The sequence below is a fragment of the Prunus dulcis genome, chromosome 3, assembly GCF_902201215.1.
Source record: "Prunus dulcis chromosome 3, ALMONDv2, whole genome shotgun sequence".
Lineage (NCBI taxonomy): Eukaryota > Viridiplantae > Streptophyta > Magnoliopsida > Rosales > Rosaceae > Prunus > Prunus dulcis.
Window position 1 is genome coordinate 8,425,508 of NC_047652.1, and position 8,754 is coordinate 8,434,261.

Below are 8,754 nucleotides of genomic sequence, written 5' to 3' on the forward strand. Positions count from 1 at the left end.
TCCCGAAGAAATTTTAAATTAATTCAGTTTGAAACAACGACGGTTTTTTGTTATGCCGTCGTTTTTAACTAACACGACGCAATATTTGTTTTGCGGCGTGGAATCTTTTCATTTAACGTCGTTAGGTTTATTATAACCGACGTGGATTTGAATTTTTAAATTATGAATAGAATTTTTTTTCCCGTGACCTTTCAGTTTATTTTTCAATTACAGTGCGTTATAAATAGAGTTTTTTTTCGGGAGGAAATTTAAAATGAAGGAAATTAATGTTCTGGAATATGTAAAGTTTCTTTTTTGGATGACAGATTTAAATAAAATAAGAATATAAAAACAACGACTGTTTTTGTATTACTGTCGTTTTTTTTCGTCGTCTTAAGTAAGACTAAGACGACGTAATATATTTGTTGAGCGACGTTGATTTGTTTTTTAAGCGTCGTTAGGTATAATATAACCGTCGTTGAAAATTGTCTCTCTGATTGCAAATTTGCAACGACGTTAGGTATAATATTTGTAGATACACAAAAGCACACACATCATCAACTTCAAAAAAATTGTCTCTCTGATTGCAAATCTGTGTCATCTGTTAAGATTATGATGTGGAACAGAGTTCCATCTGGTAAGATTTCGTAACCCTTGGGATCTCAAAAAAATCTGATTATGTCGGCGGTTTTCTATATAAACCGTCGTGGTTATTTCAATTCTTGTCATTAAGTAGATCTACCGGCGTAGGATAAGAAAATCAAAGAAAAAAATTGTTAACAAAAATTCTTATTAAGACGGCGGTTTAAATTAAATGTACGACGTATAAAATGAATAAATACGACGTTAAATTTTATAGTACGATTTAAAGATAACGTCGTCGAACTATACGAGAATGACGTCGATATATTTATATTTTCCGTCGTTGTACATTAATTTAATACGGCGATATTTAGTATTTTAAAGCCGTGGATTTGTTTGTAATTATACGGCGTCTTATACGAAAACCTCGTCGTGTTATTTTTTGAGTAAAAACGGCGGCTTTTATTGAAATCGTCGTCTTTACTTTCTACGTCGGTCGATTCATAACTTCTGCCGTTCTTTGTTGGCTTTGATTTTACTCTGCGGAAATCTGTTTCAAATAGGCGTCGGTTGTTTAATTAGGTACGTCGTTGTTTTTGAACAGCCATTTGAATCTCCATTTTTTAGTTGTCTAAGGTGGTATTACACGACGGTGTTTTTAGAACCGTCATCTTTTTAAAAACCACGACGGTTTTCACTTAGACCGTCGTTGTTTTCTGGTCGTCTTTTTCACTTTTTGTAATAGTGCCACCATTACAGTAACATAATGGGATATCAAGAAGCAAGCAGGGGAAGTCTTCTCTCTTGTTTTGACGATAATACGTTGGCATGAATGTAAATCCACAATCTCGTCAAACAATGAAGCAAGTTTCTCAGCACTGGTTTTTATTACAGGTACTCTGTTTTAAAAGTTCTTATTTTAGTCCTCGAACGTTCAAATCAATCAATAGGTCCTTTATATTTTGGTAGTTGTTGCCGCATTCCAACAATACTTTGTTAAAACTAGTCACATATCATCAACTGACCAACTCATTTCATCAAAATATAGCTCAATTTAGTCCTAGAACTCAAAATTTTTTGCTCAACAAAATCATCTGCTTTCCGTTCAGGGTTTCACATTTAGGTTTTGTCAAGGAGAGTACACAACCTTGTTGAGCAACATATGTAATTTTTTTTCCTTTGTTTTTCAGGGTTTCAATTTCTTCATCCAAGCAAAGGGTTAAGGATCACATTGATTGATTGGAAAGTTTGAGAATTGAAATGATGACTTTTGAAAATTTGAGGACCATTCATGACAAAAACCCTTCTCAATACCTTTTTATTCGGAGGCTGCATTTGTTGAAGCTGTAACCTGCAATACCATGTGACATAGTGCAGTGGCAAGCATACAAATGAGACACTTCTGAACCCCTATATCATGCAAATAGTAACCTCTCACTTTTGTTGTACAAATAGCAACCTAAAAATTAAGCAACTATATACACGTTTTAACTCGCAAGTGCACAAGATCAGACAAATAGTATAGAAAGCAAATACAAGATCATTCCCACGAGGATTGGACTAATATTTAAAATTAATTTCCTAGAACTACTAACTAAATGGCACAACTAAGAATGCAAAAGTAAAAAAAAAAACCCTAAAAAAAATTTATTTCAAAACCCTAAGATTTCTAATCAAAGTTAAGCAATACGCAAAGGCACTCGGTGTAGACAAGGTGTTAAAAAGGATGATTTTAAGATGATTTTGAAAACTGAAAATTTTGAAATAAAATATTAAAAGCAGCATTTGATTAAAAATAGAATTGGATTGAGGTTAAAACAATGAGAAAACTAGCTAGGGATTCGATGTTCACCGCTGATCTTCTTCCTTAAGCGAACGACATGCACAATGCTACAAACCAGATTTTAGATGCTCATGTTTGTCAACCTAAAGGCATCAAGTTGATGCTTGCTCGCAAGCCTGAAGTACATTGTTAATACTATATCATAGAAGTACATTGTTAATACCATGTCATAGAAGTACATTGTTAATACCATTTCATACAAAAAAACTTTATAAAAAAAATACCCCAAAAAAGCCCAGCAAGACATCCGATATCTTTTGTAGAAACCACATCCAATTGTCCACAATTTCACCAGAAACAATCACAAAGGCATAAGGAAATACCTCTACAAGAAAAAAGAAGTACATTGTTAATACTATGTCATAGAACTATCTTCCTAGTAAAAATCACATTATGCATACCATAAACTTCAAGTGCACAGCTATATATAGAGCAAAATATAGAGCATGCTTTGTTACTAAAAATCTGTTAATACTATATCATAGAAGTACACTATTAATACTATGTCATAGAAGTCAACTCAGTTGCAGGGTATGAACAATATAACAACTGTTCATACCACTTGCTGGAAGTTAACAACTACATAATTTCATTTGCATAATAGGTACGATAAAGAATCCAAACAGCACCAACATCAAAACCAAGTCAACACTAAACAATGTTTTGCAAATAATGTAAATGATTACCTGGCATTGGTGTGTATCAATCCCAATTGATCACACTACTACTACAAAAATCGAAACAGACAATGGGAAACCACCGTCGTCTAGAAGGTTTTCAAACCGTCGTGAAATTGACTGCCATTTTTTTTTACATAAAACAATGACAGCTATTAACCGACGTCATTAATACATTCAACGTCCAAAACTATTACGAACCGACGTGTAATTACTACATATATATATATATATATATAGCCTAAAATGAAATCTTCAACTTGAAGGTTTTATTAAAACTGAGATAATTATCCACGTCCTAATTGAAGGAAAATAGACTTGGATAACCTAGAAATCGTTGTGGTTAACTTATACTACGTTAAATTAACAAAGACACCAACGTCTAAAAAGTAAAAGACAACGCGCACACAAACCAACAAACGTTTAAAGCATATTACATGTCAGTAGTCGCTCAGTAATCGCCGTAAAATGAATTAACCACGTCCCTCATCTAGCAGAACCGTCGCTTATGTGATTATCCACGTCTTAGAGTAGGAGAACAACGAAGTTTTAACCATATTCCACGTCTGTTTCTTGCGAGAATCGTCATTTAAATTATACAAAGAAGCCCCTTTGACAGAGTTAGACATCGCTCTTGCTGCATAACCGACGTCTAACAAGTTTAAAATGACACAATATTACTTAATACCGACATAACAAATCGTACCCATGACTGTTGTTGTCAAAGACTGATGTTACAAAAAATATTGAAGGCGTTGACAGGAAAAGAACTGACATGGATTATGTATTCAACATTGGGTGGCCTAAAAATAAAGGACGTGATTAATTTTTTCACTACGTCACATGGATCCAATTCCGCGACGTTGTAATTTCTTACCACGTCGGTTTTTAATACACGATGACGTGGTTGTCCTTTTAAAAGTCGTTTGTTTTACCCTCCTTGACATGTGTATACTCTGAGACGTCAGTTGTTTTAGACTAGCCGATGTGCAGAACATCTGTCACGACAGTTAATTGAATTGAGCTGCCTTTATTTCCTCCTTTAGACGACGTTAGGTTTTAAGCATGGAAGCAGTGTTTAACAAAATCATCGGTTGGAGTACTCCACTTTCTTGTTATTCTGGAATATACGACGATCTGTTTTTTTGTAGCCAGTCACTAATGTTTATACTACTCAATAAACCGACGTGTTTTCAGTTTTTTTATTTTTTGATTTGTCGTGCCCAAAGCCTGCATAATGAAAATGTGATCAGAATTAAAATGATGTATAGAGTTATTAATTAATGTCTTTCAATTAACTGAATAACTAATGTCATACATTACAACAATCAATCAATCCATATATCTTCACACCCATCTCTAATATTTTCACTTCCGAACTCACCCACTAGGTCATCAAATGTCTCAATATTTGGTATCCCTCAAGTGAATGGCTCACACTCAATTCTAATATCACCTAGTACATCATCACCAATAACATCATTAAATTCTCCATTAGGCATTGATAACACTACCGACCAACCACGATGCATTGGGTTGTCAACATAAAATACTTGTTTGACTTGAGAAGCCATAACAAATTGGTCATTCCTAAGTCCAATTTTACTCAGATCTACAAGGGTAAATCCAAGTTCGTCGACTACAAGGCTCGAAGTGTTATCTATCCAATCACACCTCAAGACTGGGATTCTAAACTTTTGGTAGTCAAGGTACTTGAGGTCCACCTCATCAACAATAGCCTGGAAACCTGGATTACTTTGTGCAACAATATCTAATGCCTTGCTGAGATCCTTAGGCGACAATCTGGTAAAGGCTACCCCAAGTTTTCTCTTCTCTTCAGTAACTTTTAAACTAAGATAAGATATAGTAGCTGGAGAAGCATTCATATGCAACTCTGTTCATGCACAAAAACACACAGAGTTGCTCTTTCTATCCACATGCACTCACACATGGCCATAGCATCCATACACACATCAATAATACATATCTTACAAATAAATTTTTATTTCATTGCATCAACATGTAGATATAAAACATTTTAAACTAAGATACAATGTTACTAAACAACTTGCACTTCTGAACAACCATTTCTCGGAGTTCTTCCAAATGCATATCAACCTCATAAAGCTGAAAACAAGAGATCATAACGGAGTCCATTATAAGTTTAGTCATTGAAATAAACTATATCTACAAAGGCTTCCATTCAATGTTAATCATATGCATATAAGAAGGTTTGAAGTCATAAATCAGCAAAAACAAAAAGTATTTAAACAATATGCTTTAGTTTATCTCTATATACCAAACAAACAACATTACTGAACCCCAAATTATATTACACTATCTGTTCAAGAAAGAGCACATCATGTTGGGATATACCTCTTCAGTAACTTTAGGAAGAAGCTGCAGCCACTTCTCCACAAATAACCTAGATCACTGAGAATCTAAATTCAAGAATAGTAATAAGAGGAGTTCTTAGCTCTGTCTCCGGCTGAGATCGATGAATGTTATCCAACGATCTCTGCCTTCTTTGTGGAGCTCATTCCTCCAAAGGAGTTCTTAGCTCCATCTCCGTCTGAGATTGCTATGGTTGACGTCGCTCGAATTCGATGGTGCTAGAGAAGGAATTGGAGGCAAGTCATTGGCCAACGGAGATTAAGACGGAGATGATTGCGGTGGTGCCGGAGGTGAAGAAGGATGTGGTGCGTTAACTGGAGCGTCCGATGGAGATGGAGGAAGGGAAATCGGAGATGGAATTTTGGGCGAAGGTGAATCGGCGGCGAGTTGCGGCAATGGAGTTGGCGAGGGCTATGGTGGAGACGACGAAGATACAATGGAGAATTGGAATAGGAGAAAAGCTAGAAACAGAGCTCAATGAACCTCGCCATTGTTGAAGAACAAGAAAGTTTGAGATGCTCATTGATGAAGACTGAGTTGATCAATAGACAAAGAAAAAGGGCAAAACAGTAATCAAACATAGCTGTTGAATTTAAGAAATCAACAGCTGTTAATTTTTGGGTTTATTTTAGGTGTGTTTATATACATTGAATGGTTTTGGGTTTCTTTATAGAACTATGTCTAGGAATGGATATTTAACAAATTTTCTATATTTATAAAGTGAAGCTAATAATCGAGAAAACAGCTACAAATGGTTTAGACTAGAGTTTATCTTCTTTTTTTTCGTTGTTGTGTGTGTGTGTGGTGTGACTTTTCATGTTTGTGTGTGTGTGGTGCTCCACGTCGGTGACCCTCCGAGTTAGAAGATTTAAATTTCAGAATCTCTTTTAATATTAGAAAAGGAAATACAACTAGAGCACGAGTTAATTACTTATTATCGTTCGTACGTAGTTTTAAGTTTTCAATTTGCTTCAGTGTTCGAGTATTGCTAATAAACTGCACTAAAATTGCTTTTGTTGGTACCGTAACTAACCGAGCAACTAGCTAGGCTAGATCATCCACGTGCCATGCTTTGAGAGGTCATCACCTTAGCCAAAGAAGCATTACCACAAGTCACAACTCTAAACAAAGCAAGAGGAGTCCCACATCGGAAAACTACAAGAAGTGAAGACTCCCCCTCACCTATAAAAGAAGACTACTCTTTCCTTAGAAGGGGACTGGCTCTTGGGTACTCTCTTTTTTGGATCCATCTCTAGGCTGAGCTTCTCACTTATTATCTTTATATTTGGGTCTAATCCCCTTGTACAAATGTAAACAAACATGATCATAATGAGAACACTATTCTCCGTGGATGTAGCCCATTATTCAGGTGAACCACGTATATCTTGTCTTCTATATGTTTATCGCTTGCCCAAATCCTCACACACTTGGTGAAGGTCCTCACCTTCATCCATCATTCATCACACCTCATCACTAAGTTGGACTCAACTTTGGCCTAACCATTTTGAGCATCAACAGTTTGGCGCCGTATGTTGGAATCGACACAAGAAGCCTTTGTTGATTCTCCTTTCTTCAGTGCCCTTCGGCACCCATACAATCAACATCACCCAAGTGGCTGTTCGGCAATACCTTACTGGAGCAACCATGAATGCTAAGGCAAAAAATTGCAGAAGATGATATTTTAAGAAAAAGCCACCCAAAATGTAGCTATCATTTTGCATGGCTTTTATGGCCAAACCAACGTCTCAATTCAAAGTGCCGTTCGGCACTTCTTTGAAGAGTAAAAATATGGGGACTTGAGCTTGTTCTACAAAGCTTCATCATTCGGCACATACGTTCCCTTTGGCACCCCGCAATCATTCGGTACCTCGTCATCATGTGGTGCATGCGGTGCCTTCAGCAGCCCTCTCTGATGTGAGCGAGGCCTTTGACACCTCACCTTGCATGGCTTGCATGGCCAAGCCACCATTTCAACCCAAGGAACCACCTTTCAGTCTCATTGAAAGAGTCTCAATTTATGGGTGGCCAAATATCCCAAATGCACCAAGGATATCACCATGCATGGCTTGCAGATGGCCAAGAAAAATTGCTCCAATATGAAGGCTGCCCACGTGCAGTTTATATCATAAGATAAGATTCCTATTCTTATATTGTATTATTTCAACATAGTTGCAAGCATGCAATATTGAATAATTCATTAACAGAAGCTGTGGCTTAGGTGTTGTTCAACACCTGTCAATTGTCATTCGGCAATTCAATGGAATACCCATGCAGTGAGCAATGAGTCAAGGGATCGGCATCATGTTGTTTAGCACCAACTCAACTTGACTAAATTTCTTATGGCAAGACATCACCCACCGGAGCAATAAAATCTCCCATGGCTATCGAAGTCCATGCACTTATACAAAATCAAAGCCTCTAGCTGTGTACACCATGTCGATGAATTGCTCAGGACACCCATGCCAAAGATTTCATCACACCCTACCAATTTTGTATTGCTGAACAATAAGCCAGCACAAAGTCTTCAGCCTATTCGCTTTGCTGGTCTTTTTCATAAGCTAGAACGGCCTTACCGTTCGGTACCACACGACACCCCGGGCCATGGGTTAAAATCAAGATGACTCACGAAATGAAGGCCCAGCTCACGGGTCACTCACGGAAAGCACCAGCAGCCAAGCTTGCCGAACGTTGAGACTCGACTCGACCGACGAAAAATTCAAAAGGGCCCGAGCCCAATCCCTCCTCCTTGCTTTGCACCGAAGACCCAACTCCTTCCTAAACGGACGGCCTGCTTCCTACACTGTTGGCAGCAATAAGTGAAATTTCGCAAAAAGAAAAAGTACAAACAGAAGGTGGAACGACACAACAATACCTGCTGAAGATGGAGGGACCCAGAACCTTGCCGATGTGTTTCACTTACCCTAGCCACCACGTGCTGCTGAAGCAACCTTCCAGCCACGTCAAATCCCCCTCCAAGTGTCAACTACTTCACACAGTTATAAACTTGATGGTCAATGCTCAAACAAAGGAACAGCACCTCAACTACAAAAAAAGATAAAAGCTTCAGCAGCTTCAAATTCAACGGCACTCAAGGGCTGGACCAAGTTCCTCGACAAGTGTGGCCTCCTCAAATAGCCCTTCAGCAGGCAAGAGAACACTGTTATCCAGACCTACGGAGCAATAATAAAAAATAAAAAAAAGAGGAAAAAATAAAAGGTGCCCCAGACTTTCTGCAAACTGCCGTTCGGCACCTTTCTTGGAAAGCATTACTGGAGGGAG